We start from the raw sequence: 17,625 nt of genomic DNA, 5'->3' as shown, positions 1-17,625 counted from the left end.
ATTCACTGGAATAGGGTGAAACTCAGAACCTAAAATTCTAGGTGCAAATCTTGGTCAATTTCAATCAGAAACCAGCTGTGTGACTTTCGGTGAATGACTCCCCTTCACCAATGACCATGATAATATTGCAACTACTTATTTAATGCCTATTTACTATGAGCTATTATATTAATTATGCATCACATATTATCTAATATAATCTTCATGTGCTTCACCACTGGAAAAATGTTCTTCCTTTTTAATTTGCAAGCAAAAAGCTTTTGTCCTACAAAAGATTCAACGAAACAGTACTAGAGCAATAATAACAACTCTCTCCAGGGATGGGAGAATTCATTGAGATACACTTCTTTGCAAGCTATAAGGGGGAAGAAAATCAGACTTCATGATTTACTTGTTTACACCAAGAACTTCACTTTGTAGCTGTCAGATCCTCAAACATGCTCTCCTCTTCTGCAAACTTCAAGCAGCAAATAGTGCTCACCCCACTAATGCTGTAATCAGGGATAAGCTCAAATTCTAAGGCTTCAGTCACAGATGTGCTCCCTAGAGGTCATGGAATTACTTAGTGGTTTGCCTAACCTGTGAGAGAGGAGAGGAATCTTTAGATAACCTGCCTCCCTCTCCCACTTGCATAAATACCATACAGTATTGATATTGGAGATACCACACACGAACATGTAGAAAGGCAAAGGGTGTTTACAAGAGCTAAAGGGGAAATGAACGGATAGGCAGGTAACAAGGACACATCAATCTTTAAATATGATCTATCATCAAAGTGATAATTACATATATATGTTCCTTAACAGTGGGACACATTCAGAAAAGTGTGTCCTTTTGCAGTTTGGTTGTTTTATGGACAGTATCCAGCGCACTTACACATATCTGGATAGCTTAGGTCAACTACTCCATGTGGACTTTGCTATGATCAAGAAATATGGTAAATATGAGACACAGGGGGCTATGGTTGGCCGTGCCAAAAAGATTGTTCTACAGGAAACTTCTTGTGAAAAACAAGGGCACATCGTAAAATAATGATGAAAAGTATAACATAATAAATGCATAACATAGTCATTATCCTTGCAATGTATTGTATGTAAAGTATACAAGTGTATAATGCTACACTTTTGTCATTAGGCAGAGCGGTAGGTTTACTTACACTAACATCATCCCAAATACAGATGTGATGCTTTACACTATGATGCTATAGAGCTCCAATGTCACCATGTGATAGTCTTTCACCTTCTTTATAATCTTATGGGATCACAGTCACATACATGGTTGCTCATCAAAATGTCATCATGGAGTGCATTACTATCATTGCTACATTCCTACTGCATGCAGAGATCTGGAGTCAAAATCAGAGAAACTATACAGAGGGCTAACCATTGTCCTTCCATCTGAAAAATTTACAATTTCACAAGAAATGAGATATGTATTAAATAATAATATACAGTGAGTGGAAAGATGATTGGTTTGAATGCTACAAAGTATTGGGTGTATACAAATGAAAGTGAAAGAGACTTTTTAGCAAAAGGGTATGGAGACCATTTCCAGAAAGAAGATATCTGGAAGCTGAGGTTTGACCTCTAGATAGAACTTAAAAATGCAGAACTAGAAAGATCTTCTCTCCTTCTACCTCTAGCAGAGAAAGCATCCTAAATTTTCATAGCAGATCATGAAGCAAACCCTGGAGAAAGAAGTTTTGCGTGTTGCCTGCTCCATGTAATGAAGATTCTAAAACATATGTATGGAAACCAAATCTCTCAGGATCTTAAATATTAAGCCATGGTGGACTTGGCCACGCATTTTGAGGAGATATCTGATCAGAGGTCTGAAGCAAGCAGAGCAGTTCCCCAGTACAATGGGTCCAAGCAGTGCGCTCACTCAACCACCAAAGGGATATAGAAGATACTCACTGTCTGTGTCTCCTCCCCAGAAGGAGGGAGTCTCCTGAGTGTGCTAGATGACAGGGAGAGACAAAGATAGGCACCTTGCAGGCCAAGGTGGGTCTCTGGCCTCTTCTTTTTCTTTACTGGAAGCTTGACTCCACAGGTAGAATGTTACTGTCTGGGTCTCCTATTTCTACCATTAAAGCTACTTAATGTCACCTAATTACTCCACCAGTCACGGGCCTTCAAAGAACTCCTAGTTTGACAGCAATCAGATTTGTCAGACATTTCCAAAAGCACACAACTCTCTTAGAGCTCTCGGAATAGCTATGTCAGTGGCCCCAGTGGAGCATAATTTCCTGTAAAGGAAAACTAATTTAATATTTTCAGGTATTATGTAACCAAGTGCCTGGAGAGAAAGGGAAGGCTACTGCTAACGAGAAACAATCAGAGTGCATTGCCCCTGTGGAATCAGAAAACCTGCAGCTCTGTTTAATGACTGCACAGACAGGGCAGGACGGTGTCACAGTGAGAGGGTGGGCTTTCAGCCAGGCTATCTGGCTTTGCATCCCAGACTGGTGCTTCCTATGCTGTGACACGTTGGGTCCACATTATCTGCTACCTCTGAACCATGCTGAAGTTAGGGCATCAGCAAAATGAGCATGTAAAATAATCCTAATTCATTTGGTTGTTGTGAGGACTAAACAGAAAAATTTATAGGAAGTGCATGGCTTAGTGCCTGGCACTTAAAAACTACTCCATAAGCAATTGTTGTTTTTTTGTTATCACTGCTACTGCTATTGATCAGAGGGAATTTAAATTTACTTTTTTCTTCTCATTTTTGAAGAAAGATGGGGTCAGTATTGCAGCCACGAAGAAAAAATCTCCTGGGGTTAAGCAGCAGCAAACAGTCACAGAGTCATCCCACAACTATCCACTCAATAGCTCTCCCTCAGATTTGAGCACAGGAGCAACCACTGGAAGAACAAGCAAGGCACGCATCTCTCCTCTGGATGGTAGACTACAATGGCCTTTTTATTCTCCCACCCACAGCCACATCCACCTACTTTAGACCCCTCCCCCCACTACTGCAGTCAAAACGTATGTCCAAAACTTCACCTGATTATCTGGGCCTTCTAGGAAGCTATAAATGAATTTTTCAGCATCTAAAAATTCAAATCTGAACTCCTCATCATGAAATTAAAGCCTTGTATGACTTGAGTCCTTCTCAACACAGTGCTCCAGAGACTCACAACCAATTGGCCAGATTTGATCCCAAAAATTAGATCCATTTGCCATTCTGGGCTAGAAGTACCTGGATCTTGGACAAGCTGGAACAATTTTGGCCTAAGTCCCAAGAGACGTCTGAGCATCAATTTAGCCAAGTTTTCAACTCTGATCACCTGCCTAAGGAGTGAGCCTCCTTCCACCCAAAGCCTGCTTCCCAGTTCTACTCATTCCACACTCTGAGGCCCCAAGTTTTCATTCCCAGAACATGCCCCTCCTATGGTGAGTAACAACTAGCACTGTGGACTCGGGGACATAATTCTAACTGCCCTTTCTGATATGAGTGAGCTGATCCAGTCAGCTGGCCATAGAGATCTCATACGAACCTTCTGCAGGCCCAAGACATTACTTTTCCTCCTCTCTAAAAACCAAGGAAGTCTGTTTCTACCACCAGCAGAAGGTTTGGCCCTAAAAATAGACTCCTTCAATGTAGGATGTTAACATTTCCTTCCACCCCAAAGTAAAATCCACAGACCTTGAAGGCTTATGAACCAGTGCATTTTAATATTCTACCCCAATTCCAGCCTCAGACTATTCCTGAAGCTTTACAAAGCCCCACAAATTCAGCTGAAAAGATGGGTCTCTATCTTAGCTTAGGTCCTACTGCAGATGTGCTCCAACTAACCAAAATAAAAACCCTCAAGCTCCACCCTAATAAAAACAAAACAGATGGAGCTGGGGAATTAGCTCAGCAGTATAAGCACCTGCCTTGCAAGCAGGCAGTCATGAGACCAATCCTCAGTAACGATTAAAAAAAAAAAAAAATAGCCTGTAAGGCAGAAGCTTGAAGTTCCTGTAGCTTTTTTTTAAGTCACCAATGACTAGTCCTGTTCAGAAATTTTAATTTAATTGTTCATACCCACCACTTTTTCTTAAGATTCCCCAGTAATTTCACTGTATAAGCTGAACCTAGAGCTGCCAACTATAGATGACAGTGGCAATCCTACACTTTGGATAGTGGCCTCACTATTCCCTCAAAACAAAGTGCTGTCTTAAAATGACTTAAGAAGAACAAGAGATGATCCCATAGTCCTAGAAAGTATCACTTCACCCATTGAGGATCCTTACTAGGACAGATATCTCAACCTGTACTCACTCATGCATGCATTCACTCATAAACTTTAATATTTCATTGCATACCAGGTACTATGCTAGGGTTCAGGTTAGAGTTCCACCCAGAAGAACCCTTGTTTCTAAACCATTGGGGCTATTTGTGGTAGCTTCTGAAGCTGACCTGAGAACTCCTGCCACTTCCCTTCAATTTTTGTGCTTCAAAGATGATGATTGACCAATAGTGACAATTTTTATTTTCTCCAGGATTTTAATTAAATAAGAAATTATTGGTGTGTGTATATGCAGAGTTATTATACTCAAAGTTATTCATTTAACAGCCTCCCTTTTCAAGAGAAGTGTTATTACATATGGTTCCTAGGTGAGAAAATAAAGTTGAAAGAAAGAACTTTATTTCTCCCAAAGTTTTACAGCTTCTAGGGAATTGAATGGAGCCCAGAACAATATCTGTCTTCACCCAATTCAGTACATAATGTCCCTCCACTTACTCATTCAGCAAACATCACCTACATCTATTGAATGCATTGTCATGGAAGGCACCAAATGAGTGAATGAGAGGAAGTCTGTGCAGTGGTTATCACCTCATCATGCCAGAGCAAGTCGTGCTATAATGACTTAGGTATTTGAGGGCTCTAGAGTATCTTTCATAATTAACCTATCATTGTAACACAAATCAAACATAGAAGTATTTTTTTAAATGGTAAGTTTGATTTTGCTAGTAGCCCCTAGTTTGCTGACCTGTCTTCTATTAAAAAAATGAAACCAGGACTAAGAGAGGGAAGGAGACTTTTCCAGTGTCATGCAGGCGCTGAGCAATAATCGAGCCTTTAATCCACATGTGTAAGACTCCTGTACCGATTCACTCCTTGTCACCCCACTGGCATCCCAAGAAGCCCCAGGGACTCATTATTTCCTCATCTAAGCTGCTTCTATTATCTAGGCTGTATATGTTCTAGTTAAGGCAAGCTTATCATGCTGGAGATGGGTTATTGCTTTTCACAATTCCCTCTTAGAACATAAGATTAAATCAATCTTTCTGTCTTAATAAGTTGATCGTCATTGTGAAATATTTAATGTCCTTAGAGCCACTCTTGATCTTCAGGCTTCAGTCAGGAAATCTTTCCCTGTTCTTCCCTCATTCAAATGTTATCTCCGTATTTATTTTTCTTTCCTCTGCTTGTATTTTTTTCTACTTAATAGCATGTGTGTTACTTCTTTTGCCTTCTGTTTTCTCTGTCTTTAAAATTGAACTTTATCTTTGACATTAAGTGATCCTTTCTTGTTCATATGAGTTTTTTGCCAGTATTTGCATTTGCTTAGTATTTTACATTTCTATATTTACTTTGCAAAAGATCCCACTCCAAGTTCTCACAGGATGTTTAATCCACCCCTCTTTCCCAAAACATACATTGTCCATTTATTTATTCATTCATTCAAAAAAATTGATGAAACATAAGTAAGCATGGAAGATAGAATAATGGCCAAAACTATGTAGTCCCAGCTTTTGTAGAGCCTACTACAGAGTGGGAGAGATCAACATAATGAAACAATTAAAAAATACATAGTATTAATCTGTGTTGCTAGCAATGTGATAGCACAAGGGGATTACTGAGTCCCATTGCTGATGGTTATTTAACAACAGTCAGAGAAAGGTGCCATTTTGAGATATTCAAAACAAACAAAGATTTTGCTGCTGAATGAACAGAAGAAAAAGGTTCTTCAGCCCCAAATCACCTCTTACCTACTGTTTAAAGTTCAGTGCAAAGAAACACTCTACACTTCATTTTAGGTGATTCAGTAACAGCCCTTGGGGCAGAGATAGCACCTGTTGCTCTACTTTGTATCACCTTATTAGGGAAAGAGGATCACCACGATTAAAACTGGGAGAGCCCTTGGTCATCAGGCGGGTCAGCCTTTTCACTTTACACACTGACACCTAGAGTTTGGGGAAGAGTGCCTGGAGACTTCTCTAAACCCATTCACAGAGCTGGGGTTCATGCCAAAGACTCCAGTCTCCTACTCCAATGCTTTGGAGTTAAGTTCCATTGCCATGGAGCTTTGTACAGACAGGATGTGCATGTCTTCATTATGGATTGACTGTTTTAAGAGTCAGAACAACAATTGCTAACTTTTGTCAAGACTTGTCTGCTCTCCAGGTGCATCTAAACATTTTACACCCATTGGCTCTTTCAGAGTATTGCCAGTACTTCAGCGGAATAAGGCTTTATACCGGCCCATTGTTTTCAATTGGGGAAATCCATCCAGAAAACAGAAAGGAGTCTGCACAGCCAGACTGCCTTCCCTCTCTGTGCCACAGCAGGCAGAACATGGTGACTGGCCATTTAGACAGCGTCAGTCTGTGAACCCCACTGCATACTAATCAGTCACTAGAAATAGAAGCATTAGGGGCAAAAACATTTACTGGCAACACTATCTGGCTTCAATCTTTCACCTTCACTGGGTAATGAGATGAGCTAGAACATTAAAACCAACAAACAGCCTTTGGTGTTTACAGCAAATGTTTGCAGGAGCGTGGGAGCCAGAGGTGCTCTAGGGAACATCTGGTTTCTAGAAACTGTGTGATTACACAGATGTGTTAGATTCATCAAGCTATAAAAATATCCTGTGATGTATGTCAGCAAAGAAAAATAACCTCCTCAAATGGATTTGGTACAAATTATCAATCATAGCAAAGACACCAAAGGAAGACCAATATGTTTCCAGACCCCAGAGTTTCTCTCACAGCCAGGGTGAAGAGGGTGTTTAAGACAGCCGTCTTTTTTTAACAAGGGAGGAATGCTGTGGGCTCTAAGGCTGTCTGGATACTATTTATCTATTGCTTCACCTCTCAAAAATCCTCTCTAACTATAAGTACTCTTTGCTCTGTTTGAATAAAGCTCTAACTTTTCCTGAATACCCCCAAGGTCCCTAATTTGCTCACAAATATCTTCCACTGGCTTACAAAACTCTGAGTAATGTGTCTTAAAGCTCTTTTCCAAGATCACCTTCTGCAGAGCTCTCCCATTTCCTCTGATATGTCATTTGTCTACATGCAAACACACAGAACCATGCTTGACTTAGCCCCTTCCATATTTTGTCGTGTTTAGTTTTATTTTGAATGGTTGAGTACATGAATATCAAAAGAGTTGCCTCCGTGCCTTCTCACATGCTTGAGTCCAGGCCTGGATGCCCTCCGTGGCCCATAAACTCCTCCCCAGGAGGAGTTTCTAGGATTCCAGGAGGCATGCCCTCTGGATCCTTGGCTTCCTTGCCCTCTCCCAGGTCTAAATCACTTCTAATAATCACCATGCTTCCATATGTTTTGTGCATACTTTTAGTTGATCCCACAACATTTCTTTCTCTTTTGGATATGTCTGTGTTCCTCACTATAACTTCTGTAACATCCTCAAAGCTGGCAACACTTGGTTTTGCAGCCTTGGTACCCACCATAAGTACTGAGCACAGGGAGACATGGTGGCATTCCCTGAGCTGTCTTCTGCTATGGTTTAGATGTGGTTTGTCCCTCAAGGAGTCATGAGTGACACGTGTGGTAGAGTGACAGTGCTGAAGTGGTCTAATTGTTAAGAAGTGGGGCTGACTGGCAGACTGGGAACGCTACCCTTGGAAGGAACAAAGGCAGTTCTTGGGATCCTTGTGGGATCCCTGAGCTAGTTCTCATGATATTCAGTTGTCATAAAAGAGAAAGCCTGAGCTCTAATTCTCTTTCTGGATTTCTGTTTGGAGATGTCATTTCTTCCTCCCATATGCACTCCTGCCAGAGTGGGATCTGCCATGATGTTCTCACCAGAACCAAGGCAATACCAGTGCCGTGCCTCCGGAACTGTGAGTTAGATAAATGTTTTTTTTCCACATAAAGACACTCAGCCTTCAGACATTTCATTATAATCATGAAAAACAAACATATACAGCCTCCAAGAATGAAGAACCCTTAACATGAATTTCCAAACCTTGGTGTTCTAAAACGCACTTCACAGCACTGACTACACTTTAGATTTCTGTGTTCAAAGAAAGCTTGCAGGCCCCAGTAGAAGTTATTTCTCTCCACTTGGGAGCCAAGATCAGATGAAGAGGTCAGTGCAATGGTTAATGATTTGACTGGAATGATCAGTGATAATACTGGGCCCTGTGCCTGAGTGTATATTTATTTTTAAACTTTTTATTGTAAGTGTCTTTTTTAGTTTATTTATTTTTTGTAACTTTAAACAGCATGAACTCAAAATAGTCTGAACAGAAAAATAAATAATATACATATAAAAATACTATGAATGGAAAAGTCAAGGTTTAATTTATCTATGCCGCATGTTGATAAAAACTGCTTGAAATATCACTTGTAATGTCTGGACAGACGCAGGCTTTGCAATCCTATGTTCTATCTACTACTCAGTCACCTGCCACAGAAATCTACTAATGAAATTGCACATGCTTCATCCTGGGTGGTCCCAAAACAACCAGCCCTCACCACAGCAGAAAGCTTTCCCTGGGCAAAATGTATCTCTATCTGGAGACCACAGAACACAGGAGACAGACACATCTAATCTGTTTCTCTGCAAATGAATTTATGCAGAAAGAATTAGGAGCTAGAAGAAAGGCCTAGAAATTCAGTTCATTATCTGAGAATTTCTACAATTTTGCAAAATAACAGACACTTTCTTTAAATTTTGCATTGGTATTTATCTTTCACCTAGGGGGAAACAGAAGTTCCAAGAAGTTAATCATGAAGCCAGCATAAATCAGCACAAACCATATGGATTAGAAACACATAATGTATATAGTAACAATAATCATGATGACAAAACCTACATTAGTAATAGTTTACAACCTCTAAGTGTCTGGCCTTTTGGGTATCCCCCAAAGCTTGAAAAGTTACTGGAAACATATTGTTATCTTGGGACAAGTTTTCTCAAGGGGCATTCTGGAACCCAAGCATCAAAGTATTCCAAGAATTTCTGTTAAAAATACAGGTTGTCACTTCTATCCTCAGATGATCAAACCAGAATCTGCATTTTAACATGCACCCCAAGTGCATAAAAGCAGAAGCTCATCAAATTCCTACTAAGGAGGAACAGGCAATTAAAACTAGCCTTTTTTCTCATCTTAGGACTGCACATTATAGAGGTATATGATGCTATTTAGGATTAAATTCCCTGAGTGCAATGTCCAGTTTATCTCATTGTACGATCCCTGTTATTCTCTATATGCCCTTTGGTAGCCCTTAGAAAGACCAGGTTTAAAGAAATCTCTTTGACCAACAACCAGGGGCATCAGCCTCTGAGCTGACAATATTTTACAACACAAATTCACAGCAAAAAAGGAGTGGGTCACCTTCCAGCCCCTTCCACTTCTACCCTATCCAGAATCCCCTTTTTCTCCAAATGAGACCCTGGAGGGTCTGCAGAGATGAGAAATTGCTTCACCAAAAGCGACTCAGGGAAATTAGAGCCTCCCTACCTTGGAGGCATTGAGAGACAGTGGCCGAGAGCTGAGAGAAAAGAGACAAAACGCCCATTCCAATAAGGAAACGGCTTTAATCTATCAAAGTAATTCTGCTTCTTTCAGGGAGAAAGAACATGAAATTGCACAAAATGACTTACAGAATGGCACCAGGTCTGATTAGCACGGTGAGGCCCAGAGCTCTCTGCACTTAGTATGGAAGGCAGAACGCCCATTTGAATATTTAAAAAAAAAAAAAAAATCCCACACGAAAAAGGAGAAGAATGTATTTGTCTCTTCAAAGACAGAAGTTGGGGTGAAAGCACATATTCAGGGGGTCAGGATAAAGGAAATGATTCCTAAAGGGGCATGGAGAGAGCAGTAAGGATCAGAGGGGCAGCAGTTTCCTTCCTGACCCCATGGTTTCTCCAGCTCTGTGTCCCCCTGTTGCTGACAGGTTAAAGTCTAGACCTTCATTTGGACCTTGAGGTCTAGATCGCGGATCAGCATATTTTTTTTTTTTTCCTGTAAAGGACAAGATGGTAAGTAGTTGAAATTTTATTTGCCAGTGGTACCTGTCTCAATTATTCATCTCTGATTTTATGGTCCAAAAGCTGACATAAATAATACATCAACTAACAAGAGCAGCCATGTCCCCCTGTCCCCCCCAAAACCCTTTTGTTTGTGGAAGCTGAAATTTGTCTTTCATATAATTTCACATATCATAGATTTTTTTCTCAACCCCTTAAAAATTGAAAAAGCATTGGTTTGCAAGTGATTTCAAAACAGGCAATGGCTCAGTGTGGCTCTCAGACTACAGTCTGCCAATCGCTCGACTAGACTCAACTTGTGTATTTTGCCCCACGTTGTGTTCATCATCCACGCTGCCTTTTCCACACGCAATTACTTCATGTCCAGAGTGTGTACCCCTTGCCTGTTTTTTCTGCCTCAATTGTCATTGTCTTTTTCTTTCCTCAGTACTCCTCAGTTCATCACTTCCAACTTGACATCTCTGCCCTGGGGACACCCACAAAACATAACCTTTCTACATCCTTTATCTACGCAGTCTTACCTCCTTGTAACAGACTCTAAGTTGTTTAGAAATTAAACAATATCCAACTCTTCGTTCTTCAGTTCATTCCCTACAATAAATCTTTGAGGTAAGCATTGTCCTTGTCCCTATGGACTTGGGAGTGGGATCTGAAAAAAAAGGTTTGTAATTTGCCTGAGGCCACTCAGTAAAGAAAAGAAAAACCAAGCAATGGTGCTCATGTATCAGATGCTGCCCACAGGCCTAGAAGGAAACCTCAGGGCTCCCAAACTGCGTACTTCAGTGTCTCAAGAATACACATCATAGCTTCATGTTTTGTTCAATGAATGTTAAGGATTTTTTAAATCTTTTTTATGAAAGTCCACAAATAAGTCATAGGGAAGGACTCTAATATGTGAGAAATGATGAAGAAATGATAGCTGACATCTGACTTCCAGAGAGGATGAGAGAACAAAGCAAAGGATCAGTCTAATAAACTCATAAAGTACAGCAATCTGGCGCCATCTTGTATATAATCAAGTGTCTCAGACAGCATTGCTGTGTGGTAGAAGTACTAGATGACCATCATGGTAACTCTAAGTCCACAAAAAGTGGATCAGTGAGTGCTCTGCACAGAAAGACAAGGAATTGCATGATCTGTTTATATGAATTCCTAATCCAGTGGTCATTTGTTGTTCCTGTTTTTATTCTCTGAAGAAGTTATCTTTATTCTTCTGGATATCCCCACATTGCAGATTCATACATCCCCGAGAATCACGAAAACCCAGCAGTTTTTCTGTTTTACTGCAATGCTGTACCGAGTCCTCTCTATCTTCTATAATGTGTCTTCTAACTTGATCTCCACCCTGTTCCCTGAAGAATCACACCTGCATGCATAATACAAATCAATCAGTGCTGTGAAATTCCTGATGTCTGTAATGTCTTGTGATGGGAAATTCTGCTGTGGCTCTGGCGATGAGTAAGAGTCCTTGCTCTAAGGACTTCCTAGTCTGGTTGACAGCCACATGCTGACACAACTCACAAGCTGTGTGGCTCCCACTATGGGTATGTAGAGAAAGTACTCTTTCATCAAAAAGAAAAAAGATGTAGGATGTGACCAAAATATACAGGCTATGTTTAAATTTTAAACATTTATGACTTCTAAAACTGCTTCAGAAAGTAGCAATAATGATGTGATAAATGCGTTTGAAATGAGGGGGAGTATTTTAATAGCAATAAGATTAATAGCAATGTGTCTTTTGCTTCAATAATGTTTTTGACCACACTTCATATCTTATAGCAAACTAAAAATTAATAAATCCACCTTTCCAAATATCTTGTTTTTACACATTTCATTGTTTATTTGCTCTTTCCTCTTTATTTTCTGCTATTTCTAATCTCAAGCCCACTAACTATGATATCTACTCCCAGCTCAATTCAATCTTGAGATCTCCTAATATTTGCTTTGGTTCTTTAGGAGGACTAAGACTTTCCGGTAGCTCTAGACTAGCATGGGCTGCCCATCATATTCTCTAGAAGAAATTGGAGCTGGATGCATGTTTCATCCCTGGATTTGGTACTAATAAGTCAAATGGTGCAGAACCAGGTGGGAAGAAATGATAGCCACCACTGTGAGCAGATATCATACATTACTAATTCCTTATGAATTCTTTTAGTACATATTTAGTGAGCACTATGCCAGGTGTTGTGGGTACAAAGACAATGGTAATCCACGCCCTAAGGATATTTGCTGCTGATATGAGCAATTTACACTCCATGAAAAGTCCTATAATCCACTGCCCACATACTCTCTCAAAGCTCCTGCTTTATAATATAGTCTCTGTGCTGGTGCCAGAACTCTGGGAATGAATAAAACAAAGTCCTTCTATCATGGAGTTCCTGTGTCATCATGAATGTTCTGGTTCTTCTACTTTTAAACACATGATAATATTGCATTTCTCCAGCTCCTTGAAATGCAGTGGGGTGATTTGACATACATTAGTCAAGGAACCATGAGTGAAAGAGGCATGGGTCAACCTATTTATATAAACAAGCCTTTAGGAGCCATCATACAATTCCCACTGCTACTTTCTCTGTGCCTGATAACCAAGCCACAAGCCCTTTAATTGACTCAAATGCACACAAATCATCCAGCAGACTCTCCTATGACATGTGCTAGGTATTATTAGGAAAAAAGTTTGCTGTGCTTCATCACTGAGATTTTGGAGACTCCATGGTACTTACATACAATCTGCCCAATCCTGACCAGTTAAGAGTGCATACCCAAAGTACAGTGGGATAAAATGTGGAGAGAGGTCCAACTCAGTTTAAAGTATGTGGAGAATCTTCCAGCAGAGAGTGATGCTCAAGCTGTTTAAACTAAACTAAATAATTGAGGCTGTTAAGGTAACAAGAAGGAGATATGGCCTTGGGAAAGTGACTTCACCTCTAAATCTCAGTTTCCTAGTCAGAAAAATGAGCACAATAATGTCTTCTCACAGCACTGATTAGCTCTGTATTATGACAATATTAAAACTCAGGATTATGATTATAAAAAAACAAAACAGGATAAAATAACTTAAACTAACAAACAGATTTATTCATCTATAGGATTTGGAAGTCCAATGGACAGAGTTAACTTCTAAAATTCTCTCTCTCTCTCTCTCTCTCTCTCATTGGTTCAATTCTCAAACAGAATCCTTCACAAAGTTGAGCAATAGTTCTGAAAAACTCCAAGCTAACATGAGTCCAGAGCTCCATTACAAGAATAATGTTCCACCATAGAATTAAAAAAAATAAAGACTGTACCAAGACTAATCACTATGTACACCTGGGGAGGAAGAGAAATAAAGTACTCCACTAGGTGACAAGGTGCCTTACGTCACCTTTTTGGGATCACAGACTTAACAGCTTCACCAGATTCATGTGGAGTCCCTTGGGATGGCATCTATTCCCCCAAGGAAGATGCACAGGAAACATTTGAGAGTTCTGCACTGTGTGGGTTGCTCTGGGAAATAGGAATGAGATACAGAAAGGGATGCCTGGTGTGTAAAGAGCAGAAAAAGGAATCTGTTTTTGATAAAGCATTAGTGATATGTGTGGGTCTGTGTGTCTTTGCGCAGGTGTATATGATGTACATGTCTGTGTATGAGTGTGTGTTAGTGTAGGCAAGAGGAGACCAGTAATAAGGTTAGACAGGTGAGCTGGTGTGAGAAGGACATGTTCTGCAGAGTCAGATCCTAAGCCATAAGACTGGTGACAAAAATGTTCCCCAAACTTTTCAAATAGCTAGTCAGTCAGCAAGCAGTCCTGTAGGCATCACGATATCTTAGGAGTCACCGTAATCAAGAGAAATAAAAGCGTCACCAAGGAACATGCAGGACTCAGAGTGATCTAAGAAGGCTGAGTAACTGAGACACCTCCCGGCACTGTACCAGCTTCCAGCAGCACCTAAAAACCTGGGCTCCATTCTTGTTCCTTTGCATTAACAGTGCCATTGGGTGGCCCATATATCATGCCTCACAGGAAGGCACAGGGGCAGGAAGCCTCCCACAAACAGACTTAAGAAAACACCACACACTGTCTACTTACAGTAGTGAGAGGCCACAGCCCAAGACCGGGAGGTTGTGAGTATGGCACAAACAAATAAAATGTGGTGACTGTGCAAACGAGGGGGCCACTATTCTGGAGTGGAACAAAGAACAGAACTTGAGTACGAGGGTCAGAAGCACTCAGCCACATCTCAGTTTCTGCAACCTGGCTTTATGATCATGGGGAAGTTGTTACCTCTCTCCAAACCTCAGTTTCTATACCTGTTCAGTGGGGACATTAATACCTTCTCCTCACAGAATTACTATGCTATTTACCTGAGAATTATAGTTTCAGTCTCAGCTGAAATATGTAATACAATCCCCAATGACTGCTAGGAATTCACGCATGTTCAATCAAATCTCACTCATCAGCCTTAATTCTTCCAAGTCACTCCTCAACATTGACCTTCTTGAAAAGTCCTTTTTCCTTGGAGCGCAATTCTCATTTTCTGTAAGATGGTTGTTGATTAAATTAGGAATCTCAGACTCATGACAGAGGGTCCAGTGTGATGTGTTTGTCTACACAGAGTTTTGTAACAATGGGATGTGGATGCTTTGGAGTATATATGCTTGGAGTGGATGTACTCTGAAGGTGACCCCTTTCTTCACCATTCCCTCGTACCTTTCTAGCCATCTTAAGTCAAGGTTGTCCCCCATCTGGCTTGTGTGTATATTTGACCCTCCCACCTCTAGATAAAATCATCTCAATGTCTTTGCCTACCCAGAAATTCTAGATGGTTCTCTTGTCTCTCAAACAAACTAAATTTATGTTCAATCTTACTGCCCTCCCACTTTGGTTTCTCATCCTAGAGTGTTTTTCTCCTCCTCCACTTCTCTCCAGATGTTTTGATAGCTTTCATCTTCCCCAAATCAGCTCATTCCATACTTCTGAAGGAAATATTACAAAGTCGATCCTAAATTATGGTGCTGAAAGGATGTAAGTAGCAAATGCTTCAGGACATTTTCCTTAATGAACCCTCTTCTGGGTTTACGGATCAACTAAAAATTATCCCCAATATCTACACTTTTTACCTTCTGTGTACCAGATATACCATCTAAATCAACATATATGATCCAATGGTCTTGCTAGGAAACTACTATGAATCCCTCCTTTACACATAAACTAATAGTTTCAGGGGGTGAAATAACTTACCCAAAGGCACACAGTTAGCAAGTACAAGAGCTAAGATTAGAAATAAAATTCACGTAAGAGACAAGTCACTGTTGTTCTTTATTTTGTCACAGCATGGGATACATGGATAACATCAAAAGTTTAACCACTCATCTGTGGATGGATGTCACATTGTGATTCATAAATAGCTTTCTCAAGCACTCATTTGATTTGAATAACAAATGCTGGACAGGAGAAGATGCAGCTAAAGCTTTGTATATGGTAGATGAAGAAATACTGGAAAAATGAATTTCTTTTCCACCCAGGAGCACCAGCTATGCTCTAAGATTAAAGAAGAAGAAGAAAAAAGAACACAAAAAGCTCTTTGTTTCTCCTTCACTTGGGGCTGGCATGAGGGCCAAGATTGAATTTATACCGATCTGTAAATATTTTCCTCTTAAGTGTCCATTTTCGTTGGACATAAATTGAACTGAATTGCCTTTACCTTCTGGGGCTGGAAACCCATCCCTACAAATTGATCTGTTAACTTTGTCATTTTCCCAAAACAATTAGCTGCTCTCTGACAGCTCCCATCTCTCTGCGCACGCAGCAGCCCCAGAGCCATAAGCCCACAGTTTTTCTCACGGGTGACCCACTGACTTTGCCTTCCCCCTCTTTTATGGCTGCTGAGTGGAAAGGACTCCACTCCAGTACATCTGTTCACCTAGGATTCCTTCTCTTTCCTTATCCAGGCATCATGTCCTGGGTCTTCATCAGCACAGTACCCGGTTCTGCCCTCACCCCTTCTGTTTTCAGCCAGGCCCCCCTCATCATTTCCTCCTGGCATCTTCCTTCTATGCTTCACTCCTCACCATGCCTCCAACCTGTGTCCCACCAATTTTATACTGTAGCCACCATGGTTGTTTGCCCAGGGCTAAAATCAAATGTACCCATTTTCATGTAAAGTGATATACGTGTATTTTTCCATACAGAATAGAAAACCTCTAAGCTAAGCTTGAAGTAAGGAGTAAAGACCAGCCTCCATTTCCCATGAGACAACAATGTATTCTGGGTAGGAAAAAGACAGATGACCTATAAGAGTGAGCATTTACTGGGTACTTACTGTATGCTGTTTGTATGGAGGATAGAATGGCCTTGGAACTTAATTGCCCTCATTCACCTCCTGGCTGTAACATTCAGAGTTAAAGGACTGAGTACTTTTTGTTTGCCCTTTCAGATCTTTTCCACTCTTCTATGCCTTGCTTTGTGCCCTGGGAGACCATCTTCATGGTACAATTGGGTTCAGCCAGTGCCTAGGAGCAGATTGAGAACAAGGTCATCACTCCACCATCCTAAGATTTTCATCCACGTGACCAGAACCACAGCTCCCATGCAACAATCTTCTCGTAGGTCTAAGCCTCCTTCTCTAGGTTCTGGGGTCTGCTCTCTCCTTTCCTCCTCATCCAGGGGTGTAGTGTACTCTCCACTGTCCAGCCACCTCTTTGTAAGTAGGTCCTTCATCAACTCTTCTCAGTTATCCCAATACATTGGAGCACACTGCCTAATTTCTGTTAAACTCTGACTTCCAGAATAGGATCCTAAGCAGGTCATACTCCTGTTAGCCTGAGTCTCATCATCTGCCAAAGGTGAATCAGGGTAGGATGATGAAAGAGGTGAGATGGACTTCACAGTGCTGTGAGAATTAAGTAAGGGAAAACACTGGAAGTGTCCAACCAGTTGTTCTCCATAAATGCGAGTTGTTCTTCGTATCACTAAACACCAAGTGATACAGTGCTACCACTATTTCACAAGCAAAGAAACTAATTGAGATAGATATCAAGTGGCCTTGAAGAAAGTTTCCATATATTTTGAGCAGCCATAATTTGAATCTTAGGCTTTTGGACTCCAGAGACTGAACTTGAGTCACTGCACAATAAAGTATTACAATGAAGTAGGGAGTCCCTTCCCGATGATGTTGATTTGGAAGCTACTTTGTCTGGTACCTGAGCATTAAAGACGAAACTGCTGTCTGTGAGGACCCACACTACGCCTGGATAATCGCTCTGTGAATGCTGGGCAGGGGAGGGGGACAGTCCTTCTTGACCCCTGCAGGCAATCAGCTTACCCCATGAAGCATAAGATTTAATTACCCTTATCTAAGCTTAAATAATTGTAAATGTTATTGTTGGTCACACA

The sequence above is a fragment of the Cavia porcellus genome, unplaced genomic scaffold, assembly GCF_034190915.1.
Source record: "Cavia porcellus strain 051 isolate PalLab524CR breed Dunkin Hartley unplaced genomic scaffold, mCavPor4.1 scaffold_1, whole genome shotgun sequence".
Taxonomy (NCBI): Eukaryota; Metazoa; Chordata; class Mammalia; order Rodentia; family Caviidae; genus Cavia; species Cavia porcellus.
The sequence above is the reverse complement of the archived record's forward strand: the minus strand, read 5'-3'. Positions refer to the sequence as shown.